General features: G+C 44.9%; 1 non-coding gene across 1 annotated transcript; it reads left to right on the top strand.

Annotated features, from left to right (window-relative positions):
• The first annotated feature begins 1,989 nt into the window (after positions 1-1,989).
• trnaa-cgc (transfer RNA alanine (anticodon CGC)) lies at positions 1,990-2,061 on the top strand. The gene has a single exon. It is a non-coding gene; the product is annotated as a tRNA-Ala (tRNA).
• Positions 2,062-21,168: the final 19,107 nt, after the last annotated feature.

The following is a 21,168-nucleotide window of genomic DNA, read 5'->3' as shown; positions in this document are numbered from 1 at the left end:
CACATGGGGCAAACCGATGGCCCCATGCTGGCGGTGTGGAGGAAACCACAGGGTCCACCAGTGCCGCTATAAAGACTATGCATGCAAAGGCTGCAAAGAAAAAGGACACCTTCAGAGAATGTGCAGAAAAGGCTGTACTCACTGTGTTTCAGATGAGTTGGCTAATCACCGGGGCTCCGACACAGATGAAGATGAAGTTGCTCAAAACCTGGAAGAAGAGTATGGAATCTTTACCTGCTCCACTGGAAGTTCTCTGTGGATGATGGAAGTGGACATCGATGGGGTCCCAGTCTCTGTGGAGATCGACACAGGGGTGAGCCAGTCTGTGATGAGCCGAAAGACCTTTGAAAAAATTTGGAGGAATCCTGCCACTCGACCAAAACTGTCTCCTGTCCAGGCAAAGCTGCGCACCTATACCAAAGGTAAAATCCAAATTGTTGGCAGTGTGGACATCCAGGTCTCCCAGGGCGGCGTGTTGCACAAACTCCCCCTGTGGATTGTAGCCGGCGACGGTCCCACGCTGCTGGGCAGGAATTGGATGAACCGGGTCCACATCAGGCGAAGTGGTGCTTTGGAAGAAAAGAACACCACAGCCTGCCTGCAACAAGACCACAAAATGGCTGCAGCACCACAAGCATGTGGAAGAAAAGAGCACCACAAAATGGCTACAGCACCACAAGCAGCAGACCTGCATTCAAAGTGGCCCCTCCATGCCACGAGTCAACATGGAGGAGCATCAGGTGACATCGAGCGGCCAATCGGATTTGAAGGCTCCCTTAAAGGAGACCGGTAACCAAAAAAATTTAAAGGGGAAGTTTCAACTATTTGAGTACACGGACCTTAAAGCTAAAGATGCAATTAAAGGGTGCAAATATGAAAATGTATGCAATGTAACCATGAATTGTGATGTTGGTTTAACTAATGTGACTAATGAGATGAATGCAGGTGTCAGTAAGGTTAAGAATAAGTTTATTATGCGTAACAATAATGATAGAGATTGTGAAATGCCCAATGTAACCATGTCTGTTGAAACCAGAACACCCAAAAGTGATGCAAGTGCTAGAATGTATAATGCAGGCTCGACTATGTGTGATCAGAGCCAAGGTGTCATGTATACCGGTAGGACACTGCCAAAGGACATTGGGTCCTACAGGGACCATGCCGATGCCAATGGAATCCCCCTGTGGGAGACTCCCAGGTCCAGCAGGCTACCTGACCATGCAGCCTGGACCTTTGGAACGAATGTGATGCCCCTTGCAGGACACACACACAGGCAGTGGGAGCAGACCCACTACAGGGACAGTGGTCAATGGGCAGCCCAGCCACCACCAATGGCAACCTGCACCAGACCAGCCCTACAACCCCTGGCCACCAGGGCCAACACCAGAAGCATGAGGCCAATATCCTCCAGCTTCCCTGGCAAACCCCGAGATGACCTGACCCTCATCCCCATTGGTGGGCAAGGAGCCCACCCAGTCTTGTGGCCCTGCCCACTACCCCATAACTACCCACATCACAGTATATACTCACCACCCACTGCTGCTGTGGCTACCTCCCCGAGGGATCCCACAACAGTGACACCCACTTGGATTGTGTGTGAGGGAGAGAAAACGGACAAGGCCAGCCTCAAGCACAGGGAACCACACAACCCTCACCACAACCTCCCATAGCCCACCACTGATCACCTTCCCTGGTCATGACAACTAGGATAAGAAAAATGCTCAGGGGCAGTATTGTTGTGTAGGCATGCCTGTTCACTGTATGCAACATTGAATGTCCCCTTGTACTGTACACATCGTACCAGTACACTAGAGGGTGCTGTTGCTGGAGACCCAGGGGTTGCCTGCACATGGCAGGTAACCCAGTATAAAAAGGAACACACAGCTTGTTGTTGTCACTCAGGAGCTGCTAAAAAAGGACTGCAGGTCTGCACAGTTTAAGTACCATACCCTCGTGGAATCATTACTACAGTAGACACCTCAAGACAGTGGGGATGTAGCTCAGTGGTAGAGCGCATGCTTCGCATGTATGAGGCCCCGGGTTCAATCCCTGGCATCTCCACAGGTTTTGCTTTATGTTGTGAGCAATTTACCCAACACTTTGTTCAAGCACTGTCAGCCGAATACTATGTGGATTTGGTACTATGTTAATTTAGAGTGCCAATTATAGAGATCTTCCTCCCTAGATATAACCAATGGAAAATAAGAATGATTGATTTTATTGGAAAGAGTCAAACATATTGAGATTAGATTTACGAGAATTATTGTAGTGATGAGATGCTTAATACTGCAGGAAGTGCAATTGAAATTAAGTGAAAATTAAATGCAATTAAGTGAAATTAAAAAGGAAATTAAGAAAGCAAAGAGAGAGCATTGGGGATCAAGGGTTATGGCGAGAAAGCAGGAATGGGGTACTGAAGTTGCATGTTCAGCCATGAACTCATTGAATGACAGTGCAGGCTCGAAGGGCCGAATGGCCTACTTCTGCCTATTTTCTATGTTTCTATTAAGACGCTGGAGAAATACCACCAACGATATTTCTGCAAGATCCTACAAATCCTCTGGGAGGACAGATGCACCAACATTAGCGTCCTCGACCAGTCCAACATCACCAGCATTGGAGCACTGACCACACTTGATCAGCTCCACTCAGCAGGCCGCATTGTCCGCATGCCAGACATGAGACTCCCAAAGCAAGCGTTCTACTCAGAACTCCTTCATGGCAAACGAGCCAAAGGTGGGCAGAGGAAACGTTACAAGGACACTCTCAAAGCCTCCCTGATAAAGTGCAACATCCCCACTGACACCTGGGAGTCCCTGGCCAAAACCGCCCTAAGTGGAAGAAGTGCATCCGGGAGGGTGCTGAGCACCTCGAGGCTCAATGCCGAGAGCATGCAGAAATCAAGCGCAGGCAGCGGAAAGAGTGTGCAGCAAATCTGTTCCACCCTCCCTTACCCTCAACAACTATCTGTCCCACCTGTGACAGGGATTGTGGCTCTTGTATTGGACTGTTCAGCCACCTATGGACTCATTTTAAGAGTGGAAGCACGTCTTCGTTGATTCCGAGGGACTGCCTATGATGATGATGATGATGATGGTAATATAAGTCTCAATTATACTCTGAAAACTGCTACTTGAATACTGCAATGTATTGCTTGTGCTAAATAAAGTTAAATCACTGTCCCTAATACGGGTCATGAATCATTTGGAACCATGGTCCCTCTGAGATCTTATACTCATCCAGACAAGTAGAGAGTATTCCATCACACTCTTGACTTGTGCCTTGAAGATGGTAGAGAGGTTTTGGGGAGTTGGGAAGTGAGCCACTTGACGCAGAATACGCAGCCTCTGACCTGTCCTTATAATGTGAAATTATTAACAGTCTAATTTCTGACCTTATAATGGAGGGAAGGTCATTGCTGAAGCAGCTGAAGATAGTTGGCCCGAGGACGCTGCTTTGAAGAACACAGCAACCACTCCTTCTTCCTTTGTGGCAGGAATGACTCCGGCACCTGGAGAGATTCCCCTCTGATCCCCATTAATTTCAATTTTACTAGGGCTCCTTGGCACCACATTCGGTTGACAGTTACTCTTTCCTCACCTGTGTAACTCAGCTCATGTCCATGTTTGGACTAATGCTGTAAACCACATGAACCCAAGGGACCCAAACTTAATAGAGTTGTTTGAGGAAATTAGAGTGTATTGATAAAGAAAATGCAGTGGATATTGTGTATATAAATCTTCCAAAGAACTGGATGTTATTTGCATACATTACATCATCATTTTCCATTCATGAAATATTACTTTCATAGACTAGAAATAACGATGTTCATTGAGCAATGTTAGTCTATTCAAACAATCCTATAAATCTCATCAGAAAACGTGTTGCTTTTTAGCACTGCCTTCATTCTAAAATTATAATATTTAGAATTACAAATATAACCAAAGTAATTTCACCAGTTCTTCTGATGGTAATAATAAAGAGAGGGAAGATAGATTCTGAAAGTAAACTAGCACAAAATATAAAAACAGATAGTAAGAGTTTCTATAGGTACATAAAAAGGAAAAGAGTGGCTAAAGTAAATGTTGGTCCCCTAGAGGATGAGACTGGGGAATTAATAATGGGGAACAGGGAAATGGCAGAGACGTTGAACAAATATTTTGCATCGGTCTTCACAGTAGAAGACACTAAGAACATCCCAATAGTGTATAATCAAGGAGCTATAGGGACGGAGGAACTTAATACAATCACTATCACTAAAAAAGTAGTACTCGGTAAAATAATGGGATTAAAAGCAGACAAGTCCCCTAGACATGATGGCTTGCATCCTAAGGTCCTTAAAGAAGTGGCTGCAGAGATGGTGGACTCATTGGTTGTAATCTACCAAAATTCCTTGGATTCTGGGGAGGTCCGAGCGGATTGGAAAACCGCAAATTTAACGCCCCTGTTTAAAAAAGGAGGCAAACAGAAAGCAGGAAACTATAGACCGGTTAGCCTAACATCGGTCTTTGGGAAAATGCTGGAGTCCATTATTAAGGAAGCAATAGCAGGACATTTGGAAAAGTATAATTCAATCAAGCAAAGTCAGCATAGTTTTAGAAAAGGGAAATCATGTTTGACAAATTTGCTGGAGTTCTTTGAGGATGCAATGAGCAGGGTGGATACGGGGAACCAGTGGCTGTGGTGTATTTGGATTTCTAGAATGCATTTGATAAGGTGCCACATAAAAGGTTACTGCACAAGATAAAAATTCACGGGGTTGGGGGTAATATATTGGCATGGATAGAGAATTGGCTAACTAACAGAAAACAAAGAGTCGCGATAAATGGGTCATTTTCCGGTTGGCAAACAGTGACTAGTGGGGTGCCACAGGGTTCAGTGCTGGGGCCTCAACTATTTACAATCTATATTAATGACTTGGATGAAGGGACCGAGTATAATGTAACCAAGTTTGCCGATGATACAAAGATGGGAGGGAAGACAAATTGTGAGGAGGACACAAAAAATCTGCAAATGGATATAGACCGGCTAAGTGAGTGGGCAAAAATTTGGCAGATGTAGAATAATGTAGGAAAATGTGAGGTTATCCACTCTGGCAGAAAAAAAAAAGAGAGAAGCAGATTATAATTTAAATGGAGAAAAATTGTAAAGTGCTGCAGTACAGAGAGACCTGGGGGTCCTTGTGCATGAAACACAAAAAGTTAGTATGCAGGTACAGCAAGTAATCAGGAAGGCAAATTGAATGTTGGCCTTTATTGCAAGGGGGATGGAGTATAAAAGCAGAGAAGTCCTGCTACAACTGTACAGGATATTGATGAGGGTACCCCTGGAGTACTGCGTGCAATTTTGGTCTCCGTATTTAAGAAAGGATATATTTGCATTAGAGGCTGTTCAGAGAAGGGTCACTAGGTTGATTCTGGAGATGACGGGGTTGACTTATGAAGATAGGTTGAGTAGGTTGGGTCTATATGCATTGGCGTTCAGAAGAATGAGAGGTGATCTTATTGAAACATAAGATAATGGGCTCAATTTTCCCCGTGATTTGCGCCATTTTTTTGGAGCAGGCTGCTTTTTGTGACCTAAGTTAAAAAACAACAGATTCCCCAACCAACTTGCACCAGCATAACTCAGTTAGTTATGATTTTTTTTTAGGTAAGTTTTTTTTTTAGCCAAAGGGGGCGTAACCAGCCACCCGCGCCAATTCTGGCCATTTAAGCAAGTTTGGCCAGCTGAGAGTTACTTGAGTTCTCCTTAGGCCAGCGTATGTGGCCTCGCAGAAAAACCATCTGTAGAGATAAACAAATCGGTGCAGGTCAGGAAATTGGCACAGGTAAGTGCAGCAGATGCCCGGACAGCAGCAGCAGGAAAGGTAAGAGAGAGGGAGAGAGAGAGATGGGGGGAGAAAGAGAGAGGTGGAGGGCAAAGAGAGAGGTGGAGGGCGAGGAAGAGAGAGGTGGGGGATGGGTGAAGAGAGAGGTGGGGGGTGGGTGAAGAGAGAGGTGGGGAGAAAGAGAAAGGTGGGAGAGAAGAAACGGGGTGTGGGGGGGAAGATAGAGGGTGTGGATGGAGAAGAGAGGGGGTGGGATAGGGGCAGCAGAGCGGACCGACAAGGCACTCAGGGTTAGGGGCAGGGATCGGACCGGCAAGCCCTTCGGCCAGGACTAGGGGCGGAGGAGCGGACTGGCAAGGCACTCGGGGTCAGGGCTAGGGTCGGGGGAGCAGACCGGCAGGTACTTCAGCCAGGGCTAGGGAGCGGACCAGCAAGACACTCGGGGCCAGGGTTAGGGGCAGAGGAGCGGACCGGCTAGGGGCAGGGGAACGGACCGGCAAGCCCTTCGGCCAGGGCTAGGGGCGGAGGAGCGGGACTGGCTTTAATAATTGGAGGTAAGTGATATGTATGCAATAAAGGTACAAACTGAGTACTGTTTAACTGAACAAGGTACAACCTTGGCTCTGCTTTGTTACGGCCCAAAGTGCCTGACTCACAAAATGGCTGGCCTTTTATACCAGAGCAGCACCATGTGTGTGTTGCTCAGTGGCCTCCAACAATGACACCATCTGGTGGCTACAAACAGCATGTATATACACGACAATACCCTTCTCTGAGCTCTTATCACAGTCTTTCACAGGTTGAGACAGTCCAGTGCTTTGTGTTCCCGAGTTGACCATTTCAGATCGATTCCGGCCTTGGTTGAATGTACGGAGTCTGTTGTGGCTGGTGGCTGGATGGCTGACTTGTTGGGCTGGCAGTGGCCATGTCAGGAATTGAAAGTCCATTTTTATTGAACAAGTCCGTGATGGAAATTCCAAGTTCACTGATGACACTTGAGTCCACTGAAGGCTGCTGGTAGGTTGGTTGATTGTCAATGGTTTCTTAGTCTGACTGCTCTAGCTCTTCGGTGTGCCTCAGCTTTGTTTGATCCATGTGTTTTCTGCAAGTTTGCCCATTCTTGAGCTTAATAACAAATACTCTGATGTCCTCCTTGGCCATGACTGTACCAGTGATCCATTTGGGACCCTGACCATAATTCAACACATATACAGGATCATTAACAGAAATCTCGCATGACACAGTTGTGCGATCGTGGTACCCTTGTTGACTCTGTCTTCTGTATTCAACATGATTACTTAACTCTGGGTATACAAGAGATAACTTGGTCTTAAGACCACTTTTCATCATGAGTTCAGCAGGCGAGACCCCTGTGACTGTGTGGGGTCTTGTCCTGTAACTCACCAGTATGCAAGACAAGCGGGTCTGCAGTGACCCTTGGGTTACTCTCCTCATGCTTTGCTTGATAATTTGTACTGCACGTTCTGCTTGCGCGTTGGACGCAGGCTTGAACGGTGCTGACCTTACATGTTTTATGCCGTTAAGTTTTACAAATTCCTGAAACTCCTGACTGGTGAAGCACAAGCCATTGTCGCTCACCACTATGTCAGGCAGACCATGTGTCGCGAACATGACATTAAGATTCTCTATGGTTGCTGTGGACGTACTGGATGACATGATTATGCATTCTATCCACTTTGAATAAGCATCCACCACCACTAAAAACATCTTGCCCAGGAAGGGACCTGCAAAATCTACATGGATTCTGGACCAAGGTTTGAATGGCCATGATCACAGACTCAGCGGCGATTCCGCTGGTGCTTTGCTGAGCCACATGCAGATGTTGCACTGATGCACACATGCTTCCAGCTCAGAATCAATTCCTGGATACCATACATGGGACCTGGCGATGGCCTTCATCATCACTATACCAGGATGTGTGCTGTGTAACTCACGCACAAACTTCTCTCTCCCTTTCTTAGGCATTACAACTCGAATACCCCACAATATACAATCTGCTTGAATAGACTGTTTGTCCTTGCGACGAATGTACGGCTTGGCCTCCTTGCACATTTGCTTAGGTATGGCAGCCCAATCCCCTTTGAGGATGCAACCTTTTACCACCGCTAATATCGGGTCCTGGCTGGTCCAGGTCTTAACTTGTTGAACTGTGACAGGGGCACCTTCACTCTCAAAAGCATCCATGATTAACATTAAATCTGAAGGTTGTGGTGTTTCCACCTCCGGTGTGGGCAACGGTAACTGGCTCAAAGCATTGGCACAATTCTCTGTGCCAGGTCTGTGGCGAATGACAATCATAGGCAGATAATGTCAGCGCCCACCTTTGGATGCGGGATGAAGCATTGGTATTGATACCTTTGCACTCGGAAAACAACGAAATGAGGGGCTTGTGATCGGTCTCTAATTCGAACCTCAGACCGAACAGGTATTGATGCATCTTTTTAACACCATACACACACGCTAAAGCTTCTTTTTCTACCAAACTGTAGGCTCTTTCTGCTTTGGACAAACATTTGGATGCATATGCGACAGGTTGAAGTTTCCCTGACTCATTGGCTTGTTGTAACACGCAACCAATTCCATATGACGATGCGTCACAGGCCAAAACTAAATGTTTACATGGGTCATAATGTATTAGCAGCTTGTTCGAGCAAAGCAGATTGGTGGCTTTCTCAAAAGCTCTGTCTTGCAATGCCCCACACCCAGTTCTTGCCTTTTCTCAATAGCATGTGCAGTGGTTCAAGAAAGATGGTCAATTTAGGTAGGAAGTTACCAAAGTAATTGAGTAGACCCAGCAATGAATGCAGCTCTGTCACGTTCTGCAGCTTGGGGGCATTCTTGATGGCTTTGGTTTTCACGTCAGTAGGTCTGATGCCATCAGCAGCGATTTTCCTCCCGAGGAATTCGACCTCCGGTGCCATGAATACGCACTTCAAGCGTTTAAGTCTGAGTCCCACTCTGTCCAAATGCAGTAGAACCTCTTCCAGGTTGTTCAGATGTTCCTTGGAGTCACGACCTGTGATCAGGATGTCATCTTGGAACACAACGGTTCTGGGAACGGACTTCAGTAGACTTCCCATATTCCTCTGGAATATTGCTGCAGCCAAGGAAATTCCAAATGGGCACCTGTGGTAAATAAACAGTCCTTTATGCGTGTTAATGCACGTAAGTCTCATCGACGTCTCGACCATCTCCTGCGTGAAGTCCAGTTTTGTGAATGACTTCCCTCCGGCTAGCGTCGCAAACAAGTCATCAGGTAACGGGTACTGATCTTGTTTTGAAACCCTGTTGATCATAGCCTTGTAGTCTCCACAGATTCTGACTGTGCCATCACTTTTCAGCACAGGAACAATGGGGCTAGCCCATTCATTAAATTCGTCCGGTGATATGATCCCTTCACGCTGGAGCCTGTCCAGTTCAATTTCAACCTTCTCCCTCATCATATAGGGCACTGCCCGAGCTTTATGATGGACTGGTCTTGCATCTGAGTCCACGTGGATCTGCACCTTGGCTCCCGTGAAGTTGATGCATTATGTTTTAATGTGTTGAGAGCTGGCTGTATGTTTCACTTTGCAGCCTCAGCTCGCATTGTGTCCCTGGTTACCATGGCAACCTGATCTTTTTGGCGTAGATCAAGGCTCCACTCCCAGAACTAAGGTTAGGCCATGCCAAAATGATGAAATCCAACGGGGAAACTTAGAAAAAAATTTTTTTACGTACTTGGGCCCCAAAATAATAGGTGTAACTCTTCAACTACGCCAAAAAAAAGCTTTTGGGAAAATTGAGCCCAATGAGAGGGCTGGACAAGATGGATGCAGAGAGTATATTTCCACTCATGGGGGAAACTAAAACTCGGTGGCATAGTCTCAGAATAAGGGGCCGTCCATTTAAAACTGAGATGAGGAGGAATTTCTTCTCTCAGTGGGTTGTAAATCTGTGGAATTTATTGCCCCAGAGAGCTCTGGAGCCTGGGCTTTGAACATACTTAAGGCGGAGATAGACAGATTTTTGAGTGATAAGGGAATAGTTATGGGGAGCGGGCAGGGAAGTGAAACTGAGTCCATGATCAGATCAGCCATGATCTTATTAAATGGCGGAGCAGGCCCGAGGGGCCAAATGGCCTATTCCTGCTCCTATTTCTTATGTTCTTGTAAAGATACATATTTTGAAATTGAGAAATTATTGTTGAGATCTTGCATTTCTGTTATTAAAAGACAGAGGCAAATACAATTGCTTTTTTACTAGGATTAGTGTGATTTATATTAATGTCTGCAATTAAGTTTCGATGTCAGTTGTTTCCCTCCTTTTTAAATAAAGCTACAGAATCCATTAGAATGGGAGCCAGTTACAAGGGTGAAAATCTGACACTTAATAGCAGTGGCGTTGTTTTATACCCACAGCTTCCAGCTTTCTTCTGTGAACATTGGGAAGGAACCTCGTGATTATGAAACACAGGCTTTTGATTAATTCTAACAGGTGTTACTTTGAATTTTTCATTTGCCTGCTATGGGTCAGAAAAACCAGCAGTGAGTTAAAAATATTTTTTAAATATGTCACCAAATTGAGCCTCAGAGATTTTAAAAGACACATAAATAACAAATGTTCCAATTGGTAAACAGAAGGATAATGGAAAGAAATAACAATTGGCTGCAGTAAATTCTTTGGAAGAAAGACCCCATGCGAACCTTGTTGTGCTTTGGTGTCTGCTTCTTGGAAGCACAGCAGCTTGTCTTGTTGACTAGGTGTCAGAGTGAAGCTGACATGTTACACTTCGCACTGCAGGCTGCTTCACTAATAACTTGTCACTTCATAATACTCAGAGACTCCGTTCCACAGCCGCTGGCAGATTTCCCCATAATTAACCGTCAGCCGTGGAGGCCAATTACTTTAATTGCTAAACAAAATCATGGACTCAGCCAGGAGCTCAAGAGACATTGCTACACATAAAACAAATGAGTCCTACAATAAAAGGCCTTTTCCGTTGAAGACTTACTATTCAACTATTATATTCACCAAATTCTTTAATAACATCTCAAAACTTTGAACAACCAGAATAGTGTGATTTTTCTTGTTCTTATGTGTGTTTATATATAAATTTTATGGCTGTGTCATGGTTTTGTTACTGGACTATTAATCCAGGGAACATTGGTTCAAATCTTATGGTAGTTTGAGAATTTGGATACAGTTTCAAACAAAATCTGGAAATAAGAATCTGGTATCAATATGATAGAGTATTCAAACAGGCTCATTTAGACAGACTGTGAAAATTCACAGACCCCAAGTCAAGGCTGCTACATGCAGTTCGGCATGTTGCATTAACTCATCAATCAACTTGACATTTTCGGACCATGGGTAGTGAGCCAATAAGGTCAAAGAAGGCGAGTTCTTTTCTGTAAATTGATCCAGGTATAAAATACAGCCATTTTGACCATGTGTCTCAGTAAGAACAAAGACCTGGCTTGAAGCCAAGAAGTTTGTTGCTCTCTGCCAAGATTAAATAGTTAAAACTACCATCGGAGTTCATATTTCATTGGAAATTAAGAGCTCTAACAATGTTGGCACTGCGAGCAGGGTCGCTGAGGAAAGAAACTGAATTTTGGACATCGGACCTACATATTGAGGTAAGGACTCCTCCTTTTTAAAAAAAGTCCTCGGTCAAAAGTCTAAATTCGCCTTTCCTTCTACGCGATTCCGAAAGCCTCCGGTTTGCGAACACTCCGGTTGGTAGTTGGCTCGAGGTCCCATAGACGTCTAAACTTCGGCGGTGTGTTAGTTAATTAATCACCGACCTATTGATCGGCTAAAAGCCTACGACTCGAGACCCCAGTAAAGAAATGGCAGCAGGAAATAAGAACAAAGAATTGCCTACAACTGTTAAAGGTGGGCAGGCACCACCTGAAGTTTCTTTAGATTTAATTCTCGAACAGTTGAAAGAATACATAGAGAAACAATTCAACTTATCTAAAACCTGTATTAAGATCGAACAAAAGTACGGAACCTCCAAAGGACAATGGTCCTTGGACGAGATTAAAAGGGTCTGGGGAAAAACGACCCGTATGAAAAATAAAGAGTGAACTAGATGGTCCCTAGCGGTTATGGGCCAGATCCGAAACCGGAATGAAATTATAATGCGTTCCCAACATGATCGAGAACTGACCAGTACAAAGGATCAATTGCAAGCTGTTTGTGCACAGCTGCGACAGAAAAAGCTTGAACTTGAAGAGCTGGAAGCGGAAGTTAAAGATCTTAAAGGTGAAATTAAAGAATGGAAAAAATCATTAGGTCAAGAGACAGTAATAGGAAAAGGAAAATGTATTGATCAATTCCCAGGGTACCCATGTTTGGATAAATTAAAAGCGCAAACCCGAAGACACGACCGAGGAATAGATACGGTTTCTGAATCCTCCGACAATACAATATCGGAGGATGATGAAGAATTAGGGTGCGCTTTGCCCCGTTTAAAAAAAGACGAGTTGTAGTCAAATCAGAAGAGACTGCGGATGAGGGTGGAACCAAAAAAACAAAGAGAAGGGTGTACGAAGAATACTTAGTTCATGCTCCGGCAGACCCAGAGAAAATTGATAAATGGTCCAAGGAATTGCCCAATCCAAAGAAAGGGGGAGTAAAAACGTGGGACCAATTGGACCGCTTAAGAAATATATATCAACTTCATCCCTGGGACGGAGTGCAAATTTTGACCATAATGGTGCCAAAAACACAGGGAAGAAAATTGCACGACAAGGTAGATGAAGCTTTGGGGCAGAATGAGCAAGAATTAGACGCAGGATGGGAGGCGATTAAACACTGGCTGCAAGCCTTCAGTCCAGCTAAGACAGACTGGGGAAAAATTGCAGCTTGCCAACAGAAAGGAACAGAGGAGGTCCTGGAGTATAATGAGCGGTTTAGATGCACGTGGCTAGAACATTCGGGTATGAATAATACGGATGAGGAAATGGATGAACAAGTGTTTGGACCCCTGAAAGCAGCTTTCGTGGCAGGTCTAAAGCCAGAACTGTCCAAAATGCTTAAGGTAGTGTTACCGGACTGGGAAGGTGGAGGAACTACCTTTGCAGCATTGGTGGATCGATGTAACCAATTAGATCGGGATATGGGAGCTAAAGTCCGAGCTGTACAGGCTATGGCATGGAAATCCCAGGATTCCGATAAACAGTTATTAGGAAAATTACCCGGAAAATGTCATTATTGTGGGAAAGAAGGTCACTGGGCCAAGACGTGCAGGGCAAAACAGCAAGGTCGTGGCTGGGGAAGAGGACGCAGCCAGGGATACAATTCAGCCAACAAACAAGGCTTGTCACAAGATAACGACCTCATAGAAGCATTTAAGCGACTGACAATACAACAACAGAAGGAGTTACTTGGGATAGCAAAAAACGATTAGAGCCCACCCTGGCCCCACTCCTCGCACTAATACAACAAAGGGGAGATGGGCTATATATAACTGTGAGGGTGGGCGATAAGGATGTGGACTTTCTTTTAGACACAGGAGCGGAATTAACATGCTTACCCCTACAATATGGAAACTTTTTGCCGTTGGATGGTAGGGCACGTACAGCCTATGGAGTTGGGGGCCATAAAATGGAAATTAAAAGGACAACACCGGTACTTATAGGGCTGGGTCCACATGAACTAACCACGCCGGTCTGGATAGGCCCAGTAGATCAACCCCTTTTGGGAATGGACGTTCTAATGCAAGTAGATTCATCGTTGCATTTCGAGGATGGTTGGGTGACATGGTCAATTAGAACTTTGAAGAAAGAAGAATTGAAGGAACACCATGGCCCCAGGCACTACCAATAGTGCTATGTAGCATTAGGGCAACCCCGAACAGAACTACAGGTCTAAGCCCATTTGAAATTATAACAGGAAGACCCATGTCGCTGCCAGGAACTATCAATTTACGGAAAACTGATGTTCACTTAATGAGTGACATTTTGTTATCATACTGTCAGAACTTAACCAATGCTATTAGTTCTGTTTCCCGACAGGTATCGGCAGCTTGGGGTAATCCACCCGAAGGAGGACACGACATCATCCCGGGAGTCTGGGTGTATGTGAAAAAGTTGCATAAAGAACCTTTGGGTGCCAAGTGGGAGGGACCTTATCAAGTGTTATTGACCACCCAGGCAGCTGTTAAAGTACAAGGAAAGAAAGCCTGGATCCACGCTTCACACCTTAAACGAGCACCCGTAACTGAAGCTGAAATCTAATAAGGACAATTACTTTTTGCGAAAATGTATAAATTTACTGTATTATTGATTGTAGATATTATAGGCATATGCCTACTTCTTACTAACCGACCCTCTGCACCAAAGGGAAATAGTAGGGTAGCAAGGGAATTACATGTAAATACCTTTTTATATATGTCATACATTTATGCCAAACAAGGTAACATTTCTAGTTGTTGGGTGTGTACGCATATTCCTATTCACTCAAAGGGAGGGATTCCCTTGAGGCCAGTTCCCTTGAATATCTCGGAAATGGCTGAGTGGATAATTAATCAAAATAAAACAGGCAATGCGTTTCAGGATACGGAAAACTGGGCACGTAAATGGAAGTCAGCAGGTTACAATTTGACTACCTTTGAAGGGGGATACCAACCGTGCTACAATAATTCCAAACGGCCCCCATTGTTTGTTATCACTAATACAATGGGAATAGGAAGACCGGGGGAATCGGTCTGTCTGATTAGAAACATCAAAGGAGGCCAAAATATGGGGTATAGTAACTGCTCCCGGAATTATAATATAATCAAGCCACGGAACCGTCCAAACTGGGCCAATGTGGGAATTTTTAACGTAACGGGGATTCTGAATAAAACAGATGGAAAAGCCTGGACAGGCCCCGCTGACAAAGAAACAGCTAAGATTCATTGCATATAATGGCACCTATTGGGTGTGTGGCCACAAGGCCTACCCTTGGCTGCCCCAGAATTGGATGGGATCCTGCTATTTAGCCTACATTGTGCCTTATATGTATCGTATAAAGTCACTGTCGGAACATTTTCACCGTCCTAAGAGAGCTATCACAGAAACAGAGAGGTTCTTTGCCATCCTGATCCCTGGGTATGGGACCGCCAAACTGGCAAGGGAATCCATTAACATGGCATCCGTTGTGGAATGGGTAGCCAATGATACCTCAGAGGCCCTAGTTAAAATCAATGCAGAGATGGTAGCAATCCGCACAGTAGCCCTACAGAATAGACTGGCCCTTGATTACATCCTGGCTGAAAAGGGAGGTACTTGCACCTTACTCGGAACTGAGTGTTGCACATATATCCCAGATAGCTCCGAAGAAATTACCCACTTAGCGGAGCATATCCAAAAGGAGGTAGAAAAACTTAAGCAACCCCCATCATTCACTTTGTGGAGTGGAGCCACTGAATGGCTAGGTTCAATAGGAACTTCATTGGTGGAAGGTTTAATTCTATTTGTTGTAATTGTTTTACTTTTATATTGTTTGTTTATGTTGATTAAATGTTGTTGCGACCAGGCGGCTGTAGCTGCTGTCCCGCAGGTGAGACACCTTGCAGGTCCCAGCAGACCGTCTGTACGTGGCACAGGAGTATGTTATGCTTAAGGGAAGGTTGTTTACTGGTTGAATTAAGATATTGATTTGGATTAAATTGGAATAAGGTTAATTAACCTACTAAAACCAGACTTCCATTGTGGCCACGATGGAACTCGGGTTGGTGTAAATTTGTGTGGAAGCTACTAGTCCGGATATGTGGCGAATCACATCAACAAATTTTAGAAGGAAACTCTATTAACATGTATGAAATTATTTTGTAGAATGTTTAACCAGTGATACCTGAAGTTTTATGATTCAGTTTGTGAAAGAATCAAAGGGGGGATTGATAGAGTATTCAAACAGGCTCATTTAGACAGACTGTGAAAATTCACAGACCCCCAAGTCAAGGCTGCTCCATGCAGTTCGGCATGTTGCATTAACTCATCAATCAACTTGACATTTTCGGACCTTGGGTAGTGAGCCAATAAGATCAAAGAAGGCGAGTTCTTTTCTGTAAATTGATCCAGGTATAAAATACAGCCATTTTGACATGTGTCTCAGTAAGAACAAAGACCTGGCTTGAAGCCAAGAAGTTTATTGCTCTCTGTCAAGATTAAAAAGTTAAAACTACCATCGGAGTTCGTATTTCATTTGAAATTAAGAGATCTAACAAATAAAAGTGACCACGAACTGTCGGACTGTTGTAAAAACCCAACTGATTCACTCATGTCCATTTGGGAAGGAAACCGGCTGTCCTTAGCAGATCTGGTCTACATGTGATTCCAGTCCCACTTCAACACGGTTGACTTATAAACTGCCCTCCGAGATGGCTTCACAAGCCACACCAATATCAAACCAATATAAAGAATGACAGCATTGTGGGAGCATCTTCATTACACAGACTGTAACCATGCAAGAAGAAGGTCCTACACCACTTTTTCAGGACAACAAAGGATGGACAATGCCCACACCCCAATATAAAAGTTATGCATGTTTTAAATGTCAATAATTTACAAGCATTCTGTTATGTTTTATGTAGTATAACCACCAATGTAACACTGTAAATTATTCTAATATGCATGGAGAATACAAATGTAATTATAGCTTGTCAGATTGATTTTATTATTGCTCTACTTTATTTGACAAGGAAACTACTATCTAATAACTGACAAATAATAAATATGTAGTAAGGAGAAGTATTTCCGTGGTGGTATAATTACTGCATAATTCTTTGACGATGGACCAATGCATATAGAACGTGGCATTTAGCAAATTGGTCACCACAATGTGAATTCACTGTAGCTTGAGTCCTTTACAAGTTCAAAACAAGGTGAGTGAATTAATAAAATCAGGTCTTCAATTCTAATCTTATATTTGCATAAGTAAGCTGATATTCAGTAATTGATGCAAACAACTATCAATTGCTCACAGAAAGTCTGCGATTTGGAGCTAACAAGTTGGAGCTGTATTTAACCTGGCCTGTCTCTTTAAGCCCACTTCTCAGATATTGCCTGTGCAGAAGTGGTCTAATTGTACACATGCTGAGGTCAATTGAGAGAAGTTTCTGTAGATTTTCTCCTCCCAACTGCAGGACTTCCTCTTTTTTAAAATACTTTTGATGCATGCTGGATGCAAGAGTTTTTTTTAATATACCAGCAGATCTCCCATGCTGCTACTCATGGTGAGGCAGGCACTTGGTTGATTTACAGGAGTATTTATACAGAATCATAGAGTAGTACAGCACAGGAGGCGGCCACTCGGCTCATCGAGTCTGCACCACCTATTTCGAAGAGCAATCTAGTTAGTCCCACTCCCCTGCCATTTCCCCATATTCCTGTAATTTTTTCTCCTTCAAATATCTATCCAATCTTTTGAAGACTACTATTGAATCTGTATCCACTATCCTATCAGGCAGTGCATTCCAAATCCTAACCACTCATTGCATAAAAAGGTTTTTCCTCATGATGCCTCTGGTTCTTTTGCCAATCATCTTACATCTGTGCCCTCTGGTTATCGACCCTTCAGCCATTGGAAACAGTTTCTCTTTATTTAGTCTATCTAAACCATTCATAATTTTAAACCCCTCGATCAAATCTTCTCTTAGCCTTCTCTGCTTGAAGGGGAACAACCCCAGCTTCTCCAGTCTATCCACGTAACTGTAATTCCTTCATCCCTGGAACTATTCAGGTAAATAGGGGCAACTAAAACTAGGGGACATAGTCTCAGAATAAGGGGCCACCCATTTAAAACTGAGATGAGGAGAAATTTCTTCTCTTGGAGGGTTGTAAATCTGTGGAATTCCCTGCCCCAGAGAGCTGTGGAGGTTGGGTCATTGAATATATTTAAGACAGAAATAGACAGTTTTTTGAGCGATAAGGGGGGAAAAGGGTTATGGGAAGCAGGGAGGGAAGTGGAGCTGAGTTCATGATCTGATCAGCCATGATCTTATTGAATGGCGGAGCAGGCTCGAGGAGCCAAATGGCCTACTCCTGCTCCTATTTCTTATGTTCTTAAATCTAATCTGTACCCTCTCCAAAACTTTCTTGTCCTTCCTAAAGTGTGGTGCCCAGAATTGGACATAATACTCAAAAGTGAAATGGGGCCTGGGAGAACCGGGAGACTGAGGTAAGGGGACATAGGATTATTTGGAGGGTAATCAGAGAGACAGACACTGGAGCAGGAATTTCCTTGGATGCCTTCTGCTCCACGTCTGTTATTTTGCCAGAAGTGTAGTGGAAACCCTGTTTATGTGTGTAAACGGGGTTTTTGTCACACTTCTGGTGAAGTTACGGCGGCGGAGCAGGAGCGGAGAGACTCTGAAGAAATTCCTGGCCAATGTTAAAGGGGAAAAGAGAGAGAACTTGCTGGGGGAGGCAGCATTAGTTCACAGGGAATCTGGGGTTTGGGAGCATCTCGAGAGGCTGGGGAGTCTGACAGTACTGGGGGGGTGGGGGGAACTTTGGAGAACGCATGCCACCTAACCGTCTGAGCTTCTGCAATCTGTCTTCACTCCTGACACTTGCAGCTAAACCCCTATCTTCACTCAAAGCTCAGCAGGAACAGGATCATGGTGGAAGGTTGTTGCCCAAGACCCCTGCCTGTTGCACCCACTTTGCCGAATGATTGTGACCGTAGCTGCATTTTACTTTTGAACTGCCAGGCCAAGGGCGGGATTTTCGGGTCGTTTTCGCTCGGGTTTCGACCCTCCGTGGCAAAAAATGGGACAGTGAGGTATTTTGCGTCCGGTCGCGATCCTCCGGTCGGGTTTTGTGGCGGCACTTAGAAGCACGGTCGGGGAGAGCTGCGCCGGGTGTGCAACGCCGCTCCTTGTGACACCGGCAGAAGTTTCGACTCGCACCCGACCCATATGCCCCGAAACGTGCCTCGCGATGACCATCAGGGAAAGCACTGGTCCAACCCTGCCGGCAGCTGTGAGGTGGATGAAGTGAAAAAAAGATAAGTTCCAGTGTTTATTCGATAATTTTTTTGTAGCGATTTATGTTGTGGTGGTGTGGGCAATGTTTTTTGAATGTTTTTGTGAATTTTTGTGGGGGTGGTTTCCCCTCCCAAGGCCTCTCTTGAAGCTCTCCCGGCCCCGCACTTTAGTTGGCGAGGATCCTGTTTTTGCGCCGCAAAAGTCGTACAATGCCTCCCTTTGCGCTGGGCCCAGATGGCAACATTTTCTCCACACAGCGCAAAAGTTACCTGGGCAGTAATTTTCCTGCCCCACCTCCATTTTCGCCCCGAAAACGGCAAAGCCAAAAATCCAGCCCCATGCCTCTGACTCCTGCTGCATAATCTCTGAAAACCTGATTAAGGAGCAAGAGTCGGAAGCAATAATACAGCGTTGCAGAAGGAATCTGTGGCGGAAGCCAGTTAAGATTAAGCAATGGGAGTTTGAGGGAGAGGGAACTAGCAGGTGCAGAGGCCGTGATATGGGAAGTAGCTTGGGAATCTATGGGCAGGAAGGCTCGGAAGCAGGTTCTGTCCACTTATCTGTACAAATTGTAAATCGGTGACCTTGATTAATGTTGTGTATCTGTAAAGCATGCACTCTCATGTTCCACCACCAGGGAGCTCATCCCCTGAAGTCCCAAGGGATCCCAGCATCCCTTGGGAGCACTGTATATAAGCCTAAGGCCTGTTCCTCACTCTGGAGTGTCTTATTAAAGGCTGAGGTCACTGTTACTTCAACCTCCCTGTGTGCAGTCTCATCTGTGTTAGGAACACAATAACTGGCGACGAGGATGGGATTCCAACGCAAAGATGCAGCAAACTGTGGGCATCCTGGAGAAGTTCTCAGAGGGTGAGGACTGGGAAGCCTATGTCGAATGGCTAGACCAGTACTTTGTAGCCAACGAGCTGGACGGAGAAGGAAGTGCTGCAAAAAGGAGAGCGGTCCTCCTCACAGTATGCGGGGCACTGACCTACAACCTCATGAAGAATCTTCTGGCTCTGGTGAAACCCACAGAAGTCGTAAAAGGAGCTGTGTACACTGGTTCAGGAGCATCTTAAGCTGAGGGAGAGCGTGCTGATGGCGAGGTATCGGTTCTCTACGTGCCAGCGATCTGAAGGTCAGGAAGTGACGAGCTACATCGCCGAGCTAAGGCGACTTGCAGGACAATGTGAGTTTGATGGCTACCTGGAGCAAATGCTCAGAGACTTTTTTGTACTGGGCATTGGCCACGAGACCATTCTACGAAAACTTTTGACTGTAGAGACACCGACCCTCAGTAAGGCCATTGCAATAGCACAGGCGTTTATGTCCATCAGTGATAACACCAAACAACTCTCTCAGCACACAAGTGCTAGCAATGTTCATAAATTAACTGGAACTGTGTTTGCGAGCAGAAGTGTACAGGGCAGAACCCACGAGTCTGCAACTGCCAGAAGGCCTCAGGTGACTCAGACGACTCAGAGTCCGCAACAAAGGATGAATGCAAGGCAATCCACACCTTGTTGGCATTGTGGAGGCTTCCATTCAGCCTATTCATGCCGCTTCAAAGGGTATGTTTGCAAGAGCTGTGGAACAATGGGGCACCTCCAACGAGCTTGCAAATGAGCTGCAAGCTCTGCAAAACCTGCTAACCACCACGTGGCAGAGGAAGATCGGTCCATGATGGATCAAAGCAATTTCGAGCCTCAGAGAGAGGAGGCAGATGCTGAAGTACATGGGGTGCACACATTTTCGACGAAATGTCCACCTATAATTCTAAACGTAAAATTGAATGGCTTACCCGTAGCCATGGAACTGGACACTGGCGCCAGCCAATCCATCATGAGTAAAAAGATGTTTGAGAGCAACAAGGCACTCAGACCAGCCCCAAACCCCATCCACACAAAACTGAGAACGTACACCAATGAGATTTTGCCTCTTTTTAAAGCCCAGGATACAGAGTCAGGTAGTAGGCAAATGTACCAGGAGCTTTCTTGCTTTCTAAGTTTTGTAATTCTGCTACAATTTCCACAGCGCTGCATACATTTGTGTGCATTTAACATACCTTTACAAATTAAACCAATTTAGGTAAACTCATCAGAATATTTGACTCAGTTGTTGTTAATCATTGAAATATAGAAAAATATCAGTACTAAATGAAAAATGATTGCGTAAAAGTGATAAAATCATTTCATTCTAAATAGCTGCATATTGAAAAGAGTCTGTAGAAGTTATATGACCGCTCTACCTGGTGTAATAACTTCCCACTGAGCCCAGGAATTTCTGACCTTTGACTTCTGGTCTGTGTTGAGTTCGCTGATCTCAGCTGAGCAGTGGTGGGATGCTGGAATTG

This window comes from Pristiophorus japonicus, unplaced genomic scaffold, assembly GCF_044704955.1.
Source record: "Pristiophorus japonicus isolate sPriJap1 unplaced genomic scaffold, sPriJap1.hap1 HAP1_SCAFFOLD_519, whole genome shotgun sequence".
NCBI classification, from domain to species: domain Eukaryota; kingdom Metazoa; phylum Chordata; class Chondrichthyes; family Pristiophoridae; genus Pristiophorus; species Pristiophorus japonicus.
This window is presented reverse-complemented; position numbering and strand designations above follow the sequence as displayed.